Source organism: Littorina saxatilis, linkage group LG7 (assembly GCF_037325665.1).
Source record: "Littorina saxatilis isolate snail1 linkage group LG7, US_GU_Lsax_2.0, whole genome shotgun sequence".
In the NCBI taxonomy this organism is placed as follows: Eukaryota; Metazoa; Mollusca; class Gastropoda; order Littorinimorpha; family Littorinidae; genus Littorina; species Littorina saxatilis.
The window spans coordinates 59,203,143-59,217,030 of NC_090251.1; positions in this window are offsets into that span (position 1 = coordinate 59,203,143).

Below are 13,888 nucleotides of genomic sequence, written 5' to 3' on the forward strand. Positions count from 1 at the left end.
ACTGGGCATCCATTTTTGAATTAGTACACAAAATTTGGTGGTGATTGGACTTAATTCAAGCTTGCTAGACAGATTTCTTTACAGTTACTGATTTTTGGGAAGTTTCTTGGTGGCAAGCTTGGGCAGGCAGGACGTTAACGCCGTGGCAGTGCTAGTCACAATAGTGTTAAGGGCGTAACACCAACATTGTGCACAAATAATCATGTTACTCGTGTAAATGATGGCTAGAAGCATTCAGGGCGTAACACCAACATTGTGCACAAATAATCATGTTACTCGTGTAAATGATGGCTAGAAGCATTCATGGCGTAACACCAACATTGTGCACAAATAACCATGTTACACGTGTAAATGATGGCTAGAAGCATTCATGGCGTAACACCAACATTGTGCACAAATAACCATGTTACACGTGTAAATGATGGCTAGAAGCATTCATGGCGTAACACCAACATTGTGCACAAATAATCATGTTACTCGTGTAAATGATGGCTAGAAGCATTCAGGGCGTAACACCAACATTGTGCACAAATAACCATGTTACACGTGTAAATGATGGCTAGAAGCATTCAGGGCGTAACACCAACATTGTGCACAAATAATCATGTTACTCGTGTAAATGATGGCTAGAAGCATTCAGGGCGTAACACCAACATTGTGCACAAATACTGATGGTACACGTGTAGATGACCGTACGGCCATCCAGGCTTTGGCTAGACCATTTTTCTGCTTGGACACATGCCAACAATCAATTACCTGACCGCGTTCTACGTAGAGTGGGATGATCTTCCTTTTCACATTCAGGCAAGTAATGACTGAGTGTCTTAACATTGAGCGGAGAGCCAGGTTTGTCTCCCTAGGTGCGGGTGTCTGTCTGTGTGTCTGTCTGTCTGTTTGTCTGTGCAAAGCATATCTAAAAAACTATTGGACGGATTTTTATTGATATGAACATTGGTTTACACATTTTTGAGAGCATTTGCTTGTGTCCTTTTTTTATATTTAGTCAAGTTTTGACTAAATATTTTAACATCGAGGGGGAATCGAGACGAGGGTCGTGGTGTATGTGCGTGTGTGTGTCTCTGTGTGTGTGTGTGTGTGTGTGTGTGTGTGTGTGTGTGTGTGTGTGTGTGTAGAGCGATTCAGACTAAACTACTGGACCGATCTTTATGAAATTTGACATGAGAGTTCCTGGGTATGAAATCCCCGAATGTTTTTTTCATTTTTTTGATAAATGTCTTTGATGACGTCATATCCGGCTTTTCGTGAAAGTTGAGGCGGCACTGTCACGCCCTCATTTTTCAACCAAATTGGTTGAAATTTTGGTCAAGTAATCTTCGACAAAGCCCGGACTTCGGTATTGCATTTCAGCGTGGTGGCTTAAAAATTAATTAATGACTTTGGTCATTAAAAATCTGAAAATTGTAAAAAAAAATAAAAATTTATAAAACGATCCAAATTTACGTTCATCTTATTCTCCATCATTTTTTGATTCCAAAAACATATAAATATGTTATATTCGGATTAAAAACAAGCTCTGAAAATTAAATATATAAAAATTATTATCAAAATTAAATTGTCGAAATCAATTTAAAAACACTTTCATCTTATTCCTTGTCGGTTCCTGATTCCAAAAACATATAGATATGATATGTTTGGATTAAAAACACGCTCAGAAAGTTAAAACAAAGAGAGGTACAGAAAAGCGTGCTATCCTTCTTAGCGCAACTACTACCCCGCTCTTCTTGTCAATTTCACTGCCTTTGCCATGAGCGGTGGACTGACGATGCTACGAGTATACGGTCTTGCTGAAAAATGGCATTGCGTTCAGTTTCATTCTGTGAGTTCGACAGCTACTTGACTAAATATTGTATTTTCGCCTTACGCGACTTGTTTCGGTTTTTGATAGCGCTGTTTGATGACATCATATTATCTCGTTTGCAAAAGTTGAGTCACCACTTCATTTTTTCATCAATTGTCTTGAAAGTTTCGACCCAGTCCAAACTATGGGATTGCATATCAGCTAGGTACCTTAACAAATTGTGTATGAAATGTTCATTCAAACTGTGCCATTTTGTTTTACTTTTTGAAAATTCTGATTTCAATCACAAAAACTATATTGTCGTATTCCTTATTTTCTCCTGTATTAAAAAATATATGAATTTGTTGTGGTAGATTGACAATGGGTTTACAATTAAAGAAAACCGTTAAATAGCCACTTTATGAATATTTAGAACAAGACTCATAAAATTCACATTCGTATATTCCTAATCTTTTTTTGAATAAAGAAAAGACACTTTTATCCCAGCGAAGCTGGAGGTATCCCACGAACGCTATATTTACTGTAACACACCGTGGACCCTCCCTCGACAATCTGATCCACCTCACTTAGTTGGGCACTTTTGATCCACCTAAAAAGTGAAAAATGTGGTGGGTTGCTCCCATTTGTAGAAAAAACCATCAGCATGATTTGCAAAACAAGTACAGAAGAAGATTCACAACAGTTTTGACTTGCAAGTGGTACAACATTCATTTCCATTTCAGTTTTCCCTACACGTGCGTGCGGCCGCTGATTTCGCTCTAACTTTCGTGAAAAAAGGAAATTTTTGAATTAGTAACACAAACACAAAATGCACACACACCCATCACGCGAGAGAGAAACACCGGAGAGAGGGGATGACGTCATATGCATTGACGTCAAAGCCTTTTCACGTCATCTTATTACGCGAGCTTTATCCATAGACTTGGAAACTATAGAATTTCTACCCTGTCAAAGCGGCCATTTGCTCAAAAAACGGGGGCGCCCATGTCACCCACCGTATTTTTAGTCAGTATGTTCCTAATTTTTGGTGAACTTCCATCCCCAACTGTAGCCCCTGATCGGGCACAAAGAATCCTTTTTTTTATCATGTATCATCGGCATGAACAATTCTGAAGTCGATTACAGTATAGCGTTCGTGGGATACCTCCAGCTTCGCTGGTATAATTTATGTGCATTTTAATTACGAATTTTATCAAATACATATATATATACATATAGGTTACACACTCCGAGTTCTCAATATCGTGCATATTTTCCCTAGGGTCGATTTTCAGGTATTACCGAGCCTCTGGAAATCTACCCGAGGGAAAATATGCACGTTATTTAGGACGAGGTGTGTAAGCTTTTTATCCCATTACTCCGACGTTTTCATTAAAAAAAACACCACTTTTTGACACAAACTCTGCGAGTGCCTGTTTTCTGCTGGCCAAACCTTCAGCGACCGCAAATCGTGTCATCAAATTCATGTGCGAAACGAGAAACGAGTCCCCTTTTGTCTTTTCGGTAAACGCGCCATAAAACGTCTGCTTTTGTATTTAGTCATCAATACTGCTTAAGAAAACGAATTACAGAGATTGCGCAGTTCAATGCATTCGAAACTGTGCAGTTACCGGCCGGTTTCAGTCAGTGACCCAAGTCGGTTGTCAGAGGCATTACGCCAAAAAGACTGCGAGTGTGTGCTTTTACAAGCGATGAGGATGATTGCTGAATTTGTGCTTATTCGAGCTGTTGTGCTTCAGTGTTCAAATTTGGATTACTTACTTCTTCAATCGTCATTTTATAGGTGAGCCTTACTTTGATGCCTGGCTTTCAGTCTTAGGCCAGTAAGAACTTTATTTGTACTGTACTGCGGTAAGCTTCGTTTTGTTCTGCGGTCTATTCAATGTAGGTCAAAACGTGTAAATCTATGTGCCTGCATGACCTGAACCTACACACCGTTGTTTACTTTAAAATTGAAAAATAACACACGCAAGATCCGAACTTCTTCGCCACCTTTTATTTTAACCGTATCTCCAACTTTGTAAGTGGCAATTTCCATGTTGCTGGTCAACTTGATCAGAAAGCTTAGCCTGTATTTCTGTAGACAGATCTGCAGCAGACGACAGATGGGACAGCCTTGTTCTGTTGAACCAGATTTAGCAATCAATGCTCTAAAAGCGATAGCAAATGAACAAAACTGTAAGCATACTGTTTTAGTTTAATTCTTATTTCGTCGCTCAGGATTTTGAATCAGGATTTTGTTTTCGGCATTGATCTAACTCTAAGCGGTTGCCGATGAGTAGGCGCCTTGAATCACTGTCTGTCTCTGTCGCTCTCTCTCTCTCTCTCTCTCTCTCTCTCTCTCTCTCTCGCCGCTTCATAATCTTCACTCAGCACTTTTCACCCCAGCAGATTATACATGTGTATTCTTTGTTGTTTTCTTTATTTCTTCAATGTTAAAATGTATGTAGATCGTTAGCTAAACGTGAGTTCGACTTTTATACCGCAGAATATTTCAATCGTTTTGCTAAAGAAAGTAGTGTCCGAGTTAACGATAAATATGCCGATGACCTCTATAAATTATTCAATTGTACTCTGAGATCAAAGACAATGACCAATGACAGGTGAGATCGAGACTCGGTTGTGATGGATAATTCATATGGTTGTGATGGATAATCCAGAATAATCACCTCCTCAGCTAACAGAGACAAAGAGGCAGGTAATGGGATAAATTCAGTTATTCATCTATATCTATATATATACGGCTTGTGTGTGTGTGTCTGTCTGTCTGTTCGCCATGCACGGCCAAAGTTCTCGATGGATCTGCTTCAAATTTGGTGGGCATATTCAGGTAGACCCCGGACACAATCTGGTCGATGAAAATTTTTAACACGTGCTCTCAGCGCGCAGCGCTGAACCGATTTTGGTTTTTCTGTACATCCATTCCCAGTAACTCTTCCTTATCTTCTCCAGTGTTTGAGTTGCGCGTTCCTGGGACAGTAGGGGCGACCACCCCCAACCAGGCGCGTTCACAGGTGGCGGATAGTGTGATGGCCTTCAGATATGGAGGTTAGCTGCGAAATAAGCCAGGCTTGCCAGGACGAATAAGCAGTCGCGGACCAACTGGCAATGCTTCCAACAGGAGGGGGCGGGGTAACAGGTGGCACTGTTACACTCAAGAAATACCCCAGGTGTCCAATGACGGGAGCATCATGCGAACAAGAGCCGCATTTTAAGTTCTAGCCCTGGGGAAGGTCACCTCAGATAAACAAACCAGCCAGCTATGGCCAAATAGCCGGGTAGACTGGACTCGACAGCCCTGTAAAGCCACCAGTCTAGGAGAAGGATCACTCCGATATAAAAACACGCTGAAGCCGGATGAGCTGGGCCATGTATGGCGCATAACGACAGCTCAACGCATCAACGCTCATATGACAGAAGAAGAGAGTTGCGCGTTTATATCCCTTCCTTGTGTGGCGTCAATCGCGTACGGTGCGCGAAGCCGGCGAACGGTGCGCCACTCACCTTCGGCTCTACTTCTTCCCGGCGAAGCCGGGTATCCCGGCAAAGCCGGTACCCGGCGAAGCGGGTAATCATCTAGTACATGATATATATGCAACAACTTTTTTTTAAACCCGATGGTGAATTCATTTTTGTTATCTGTACGTCGATGTTGACTCTGACTAGTTATAATTATGGCGGAATAAATTCTTGTTCTCTTGTTCTCTTTGTGAAAGTTGAGAGACATGGAGAGGATAAACACACGACAAGCCTTTGATCCCAGAAGGAGAGAGAGAGAGAGAGAGAGAGAGAGAGAGAGAGAGAGAGAGAGAGAGAGAGAGAGACAGAAAGAGAGACAGAGACAGAGACAGAGACAGAGAGGGGGATAGATACACAACGCGCCTTTGATCACTGACAGCCGCTGACAGGTAGGACCAATAAACTAAGCGGTCATCATGGGACCGTTATATGCTGTACATGGTGGTTGGCGTGACGTTGACCGTTATATGATGTAGATGGTGGCCGGCATGAACGATCGCTGGACACGGCGAGATGACCGTTGTCTTTTGAGAAGGATGGATGAGTGGAGAGACAAATGGCGTTGTCTCTTTCTGATCGCTCCCTGAGATTAATCGCTTGTGTCTTCCTATCGCAATCATACTTTATTAGATCTTATCACGATTCGTTTTGCATCATATTCGGTCATGGTCTTATGCTGTATAAGATCTTGTTTGTTTTGTTGTTGTTGTTGTCCTTACACCTGTTCCTTGTCCCCTTGTGTTCTCACGCCGCCCCGTCCCTGCACTCACTGCTCCATCCACATCTCTCTCACACCGCCCCGTCCCTGCACTCACTGCTCCATCCACATCTCTCTCACGCCGCCCCGTCCCTGCACTCACTGCTCCATCCACATCTCTCTCACACCGCCCCGTCCCTGTACTCACTGCTCCATCCACATCTCTCTCACGCCGCCCCGTCCCTGTACTCACTGCTCCATCCACATCTCTCTCACGCCGCCCCGTCCCTGCACTCACTGCTCCATCCACATCTCTCTCACACCGCCCCGTCCCTGCACTCACTGCTCCATCCACATCTCTCTCACACCGCCCCGTCCCTATACTCACTGCTCCATCCACATCTCTCTCACACCGCCCCGTCCCTGCACTCACTGCTCCATCCACATCTCTCTCACACCGCCCCGTCCCTGCACTCACTGCTCCATCCACATCTCTCTCACACCGCCCCGTCCCTGTACTCACTGCTCCATCCACATCTCTCTCACACCGCCCCGTCCCTGCACTCACTGCTCCATCCACATCTCTCTCACACCGCCCCGTCCCTGCACTCACTGCTCCATCCACATCTCTCTCACACCGCCCCGTCCCTGCACTCACTGCTCCATCCACATCTCTCTCACACCGCCCCGTCCCTGCACTCACTGCTCCATCCACATCTCTCTCACACCGCCCCGTCCCTGCACTCACTGCTCCATCCACATCTCTCTCACACCGCCCCGTCCCTGTACTCACTGGTCCATCCACATCTCTCTCACACCGCCCCGTCCCTGCACTCACTGCTCCATCCACATCTCTCTCACACCGCCCCGTCCCTGTACTCACTGCTCCATCAACATCTCTCTCACACCGCCCCGTCCCTGCACTCACTGCTCTATCCACATCTCTCTCACACCGCCCCGTCCCTGTACTCACTGCTCCATCCACATCTCTCTCACACCGCCCCGTCCCTGCACTCACTGCTCCATCCACATCTCTCTCACGCCGCCCCGTCCCTGCACTCACTGCTCCATCCACATCTCTCTCACACCGCCCCGTCCCTGTACTCACTGCTCCATCCACATCTCTCTCACGCCGCCCCGTCCCTGCACTCACTGCTCCATCCACATCTCTCTCTCACACCACCCCGTCCCTGTACTCACTGCTCCATCCACATCTCTCTCACACCGCCCCGTCCCTGCACTCACTGCTCCATCCACATCTCTCTCACGCCGCCCCGTCCCTGCACTCACTGCTCCATCCACATCTCTCTCACACCGCCCCGTCCCTGTACTCACTGCTCCATCCACATCTCTCTCACGCCGCCCCGTCCCTGCACTCACTGCTCCATCCACATCTCTCTCACGCCGCCCCGTCCCTGCACTCACTGCTCCATCCACATCTCTCTCACACCGCCCCGTCCCTGTACTCACTGCTCCATCCACATCTCTCTCACACCGCCCCGTCCCTGCACTCACTGCTCCATCCACATCTCTCTCACACCGCCCCGTCCCTGTACTCACTGCTCCATCCACATCTCTCTCACACCGCCCCGTCCCTGTACTCACTGCTCCATCCACATCTCTCTCACACCGCCCCGTCCCTGCACTCACTGCTCCATCCACATCTCTCTCACACCGCCCCGTCCCTGCACTCACTGCTCCATCCACATCTCTCTCACACCGCCCCGTCCCTGTACTCACTGCTCCATCCACATCTCTCTCACACCGCCCCGTCCCTGTACTCACTGCTCCATCCACATCTCTCTCACACCGCCCCGTCCCTGTACTCACTGCTCCATCCACATCTCTCTCACACCGCCCCGTCCCTGCACTCACTGCTCCATCCACATCTCTCTCACACCGCCCCGTCCCTGCACTCACTGCTCCATCCACATCTCTCTCACACCGCCCCGTCCCTGTACTCACTGCTCCATCCACATCTCTCTCACACCGCCCCGTCCCTGCACTCACTGCTCCATCCACATCTCTCTCACGCCGCCCCGTCCCTGCACTCACTGCTCCATCCACATCTCTCTCACACCGCCCCGTCCCTGTACTCACTGCTCCATCCACATCTCTCTCACACCGCCCCGTCCCTGCACTCACTGCTCCATCCACATCTCTCTCACACCGCCCCGTCCCTGCACTCACTGCTCCATCCACATCTCTCTCACACCGCCCCGTCCCTGTACTCACTGCTCCATCAACATCTCTCTCACGCCGCCCCGTCCCTGCACTCACTGCTCCATCCACATCTCTCTCACACCGCCCCGTCCCTGCACTCACTGCTCCATCCACATCTCTCTCACACCGCCCCGTCCCTGTACTCACTGCTCCATCCACATCTCTCTCACGCCGCCCCGTCCCTGCACTCACTGCTCCATCCACATCTGAATTTCGTTCTGCGGCCAGACTTGTCGATTTTACAGACGCTCCCGGGGGGGGGGGGGGGGGGGGGGATGTCGGGTCGCTGCGGTAGGCTACCCTCGGAAGATGACACTGCACTTTTGCTGAGTCACTTCGACGGTGTTCAGTAGTGGATCTGTCCCGAGTTAACGGACGCAGCCCACTACCTACTACGCCGCCTACTAACGACATTGACTGTTAAGTCGCGAAGCCAGACTGAGTGAGCGTCCCCTCCAGAGAGCAGACCACCACCACGTCCCTCCGCTGACCCCCCAGAACGTCACACGTTGAAGACTGACAGCAGAACTACTATTCAGGGAAGGATCGAACAGGAACACTAAGACCAAGGTCACCATGAGAGCTCCGGGCATGTAGGGCCACAAGAACAAGGTCAAGGACAATTTATAATTTTGGATGATTGATAGGATGAGGATGATTATAATGATGATGCTTTGGATTTCCAATTTGGTTTTAGACTATACTGTTCAAAAAAAGAAACGCATAGCTTGTAATATTTGGTTAATTTAGTTATATGGCTACAAGGATATCCACCAAACTGCAGAAAATGTTTATCTGGTCGTCGACCTTTCGTCCATTGCCACAAGTGAGCTCTGCACGTGACGCATGCGTTATCAGTGGCTACAATGTCAAAATTGCTCATTTGGCATGACCACTCGTCATGCTTCAGTGTAATCTCGTGAAACTCGGGGAATATTGAGCTCTCACCATGTCTTCCAAAACCCATAAAAGCGGATTGTTCGCCACAAAGAAATCAGACGACAATTCATCGACGAAAGATGGCCCGATTGAGCAGAGAAGACCGCCAAATTGCATTGGGTCGTTTACAAGCAGGCCAAAGTCAAAGTGCAATCGCCAGGCACTTCCACGTGTCCCAGAGCACCATCAGTAGACTGTGGGTCAGGTTTCAAGCCACTGGCTCCGTTGCTGACTTGCCACGAGCGGGAAGACCAAGGGCGACAACTGCTGCTCACGACCGCTTCATACGGCTCCGCCACCTCCGGAATCGTTTCCTGTCGGCCTCATCTTCTGTCCAGGCTCTCCCCGGGCCACACCGATTATCGGACCAGAGCGTGCGGAACCGCCTGCATGAAGCTGGTTTGAGAGCTCGCAGACCTCACAGAGGAGCTGTCCTCACCCGCCGCCATCGCCAGAACCGAGTGCAGTGGGGCAACCAGCACCTTCGCTGGACCGTCCGGAATCACTGGAGACACGTGTGGTTCAGCGACGAGTCCTACTTCCTGCTCCAGCGACATGATGGTCGGAGGAGGGTCTACCGGAGAGTAAACGAACGTTACGCGCCCAACTGTGTGGATGAGGCACCCGTTCATGGTGGTGGAGGCGTCATGGTGTGGGGGGCGATCAATACCGCTGGAAGGAGCACCCTGGTGCACGTCCAAGGGCGCATAACTGCCCAGCGATACGTGGAGGAAATTCTGCGCCCACACGCCCTTCCTCTGCTGGCTGACCAGGATGCCATATTCCAGCAGGACAACGCTCGCCCGCACACAGCACGACTCACCACCCAGTTCCTCACCGACCACCATGTCCAGGTGCTTCCCTGGCCATCCATGTCGCCAGACATGAACCCGATAGAACACCTCTGGGATGAATTGGACAGACGTGTGCGCAGGCGAGAAGAAGCGCCGGCAAATCACCGCGATCTATTGCAGGCACTTCAGGAGGAGTGGGACACCATCCCACAGCAAGATATCCGGCATCTGATCCAGTCCATGCCCAGAAGGTGCCGGGCAGTTGTTGCTGCTCAAGGCAGTCACACCCCCTACTGACTTGACAGCCTCGGCACCCAATCGTATTGATTGACTGATTGATTTGAAGATGCAAATGAACTGTGTGTGCATTCAACTGTGTCCATACCAAATTTCAAACAAATAATCTAAATATTGGATTTTCTGTTAATTTTTTCGAAAAATAAAACAAATTTGGCAAGTAGCAACTATGCGTTTCTTTTTTTGAACAGTATATGTGACAGGGCAGCATTCTACGCTCACTGTCATAATATATCCTAGAGTCAACCAGGCCCGAGAACTGCCGCACCTGCGGTGTTGGTCAGGTAAACAGAATTTGAGCACCCTCAAGGTCGCATTCGTTCAGTGAATGACACTCGGCTGTGTGATCACAGCCTTCCCATAGGAACCAAAGCACTTCCACTCTGGGTAGGAGGCGGCCGTATCCCGAAAAACCCACATGACCCTGATGAGATTCGAACCCACGACCTCCCGGCACGCAGCCCGATGCGCTAACCACTGCGCAACGGGGGCCGGTTAGACTGTATCAGATCTTATCACGATTGGTTTTGCATCATATTCGGTCATGGTCTTATACTTTATCAGATCTTATCACGATTGGTTTTGCATCATATTCGGTCATGGTCTTATACTTTATCAGATCTTATCACGATTGGTTTTGCATCATATTCGGTCATGGTCTTTGTCACGGTCCGTGACAGAAAAAGGGTTGCGTAGTGTAAAATTTGTCACGGGATTTACCTGTTACCTGTTACCTGTATTTTTGGGAGTATGTGAGCGAAGGTGACGGGCGTGTGGAGTTTCCCCGTGTCATTTCTTTTCAAGTGTATTACGATTGTTGGTGTGGGGTGGGAAAGCTTTGAGATGTTGTTCTGTTACCTGAACGTGGCAGACCCCACCAGTATTTCGTTGTTCTGTTACCTGAACGTGGCAGACCCCACCAGTATTCGTTGTTCTGTTACCTGAACGTGGCAGACCCCACCAGTATTCGTTGTTCTGTTACCTGAACGTGGCAGACCCCACCAGTATTTCGTTGTGGACGGATGGTTGAATTGGTAGCAGTTTCATAAGCCGTTTGGGTAAGTTACGTTTTTGCATAAGGAAGACTAGGACAGTCTTTGTATTGCAGTTTCATAGTAGTTTTTTTTATTTGACCGTAGGCTATGTTTCGTTCTGCTTTTGCTACGTCAGTTGTTCTGTTAACACAAGGTAGCGACAGAATTAGAAGAAAACACACCCATGTTGTTTGTTGTTTGACCACGTGTATGGTTTCTTTGCTAAGTTAACCTGAATTGTTAAAGCATAGGTCGGGCGTTGATTGTTTTGCTTGTGCCGTTTTGCTTATTGTCGGCTTTGTAGACGTATGGCTCGCCATTTTTGCCGTAGCTAAATTGTGAAACGTGTTTTGATACAATATGGAACGGGGCTTTTTCCCGCATTGATATTATAATCATGGTTGTGTATGGAGGTAGGGCTATTTCATATAAACTATATATATGCGAACCTGATGAAAGCCGAGTTCTTTTCCAGGCTTATGGGTGCTTACCTGTGCACTCTACTGTCCTGTCGGGGATCTCGACGACTGGTTGCTTTGGAGCTTTGGGGATGGCCTGGGGAAGTATCCAGCGTATGGAGTCTTCTTGTCACCAGCATCACGCCTCACCATTGTGGTGTAGCTGGTTCTGGTTAAGGGTGTGTATCACCTTGAGGATATGTTGCTCGTCGCCACGTGGTCATGGGTTTCGTCATCATTCGGACGATCATCGATCAGTTGTGAGTTGGAAAAAGTGTGCGCCACTTGGCGTGGTTCGTCACCACGAGAACTCCTATCATATTGTCGCTGGACAATTAATGAACTTGTTTTCCTCTCGTCGTAAGGACGATGCATTTCAGCTGAGATTTCGAACAGGATCGTGTGAACTTCTTGTCTTCTAGACAGGAAATTAATCAAACATCATGTGTAGCCAGGGTATTACGTCTACTACTTTAAGTGATTGTATTTTGTTGGAAATTGTGATTGTGTTTGTGAGCTAGGAGTGAGTGAGTTAGTGTGGTGTGGGTGTGTTGGGGTCTAGTGGGTTACCAGTAACTGAAAGAGTAATTAGCTGGGGAAATAGTACTTAAATAATTGTTGATTATATTTTTTTTTGGATGAAATTTTGAATGTTATGTCTCGTTTGCCTAGGTATGCACTAAGAATGATTGGTGGTGCACTAAGAATGATTGGTGGTGCACTAAGAATGATTGGTGGTGCACTAAGAATGATTGGTGGTGCACTAAGAATGATTGGTGGTGCACTAAGAATGATTGGTGGTGCACTAAGAATGATTGGTGGTGCACTTGCGTGAAGTTGTGTGCGTGACAGTCTTATACTTTATGAGATCTTAACACAGACGGGCGCAGTGGCGTGGTGGTAAGACGTCGGCCTCCTAATCGGGAGGTCGTGAGTTCGAACCCCAGTCGCTGCCGCCTGGTGGGTTAAGAGTGGAGATTTTCCCGATCTCCCAGGTCAACTTATGTGCAGTCCTGCTATTGACTTAACCCCCTTCGTGTGTACACGCAAGCACAAGACCAAGTGCGCGCGGAAAAGATCCTGTAATCCATGTCGGAGTTCGGTGGGTTATGGAAACACGAAAATACCCAGCATGCCTACTCAACGAAAGCGGAGTGAAGCTGACTATGCGCTCAGAGTATAGTGTGGGGAACCCTAATGGGCAAAACGAGCTCACACGTAACCAGAAAATTCTGGAACGCTGAAGAAAAAGAAGAAGAAGATCTTATCACGATTGGTTTTGCATCATATTCGGTCATGGTCTTGGGCAGCGTTCCGAGCGGAGTGGGTTTGTTTGGCAACTAAACGTTACGTAAACAATATATTATTTAGACGTATTTTACATTGTTTGTAAACAATCAGCAATGTTGCTAAATAAATCATTATTTACGTAAACAATGAATTATTTACGTAAACAATGAATTGTTTAGGTAAATAATGAATGGTTTACGTAAACAAAAAAATATTTAGAATTGTTTTACATTGTTTATAAACAATTACTTATTTAGCACATGAGCTTCTAAATAATGATTATTTAGCTAAAACTGGTGAAAAAAAACATGAAAAAGTATCCAAATAATTATTTGACAAATGGAATGCCATACAAAAAGGGGAAGTCACTCTTGCTTCAGGAAAGGCCGGTAAATCACATGCCAATCATTTTCTGTCATGTTTTCTTGTTGTGACCTCCCTTTGCTTTGAGCCAGGTGATGACGCACGTATTCTCCTTTCTTTGTCTCAGATTATGTGTGTGTGTGTGTGTGTGTGTGTGTGTGTGTGTGTGTGTGTGTGTGCATGTCAGCGTGTTTGTGTGTGTGTGAGTGTGTGTGTGTGAGTGTGTGTATGTGTGTGTGTGTGTGTGTGTGTGTTAGAGTGTGAATGAGTATGTGTGTGTGTGCATGTGAGTGTGTGTGTGTGTATGTGTGTGTGAGTGTGTGTGCGTGTGCATGTGAGTGTGTGTGTGTGTGTGTGTGTGTGTGTGTGTGTGTGTGTGTGAGTGTGTGTGTGTGTGTGTTAGAGTGTGAATGTGTGTGTGTGTGTGTGTGTGTGTGTGTGTGTGTGTGTGTGTG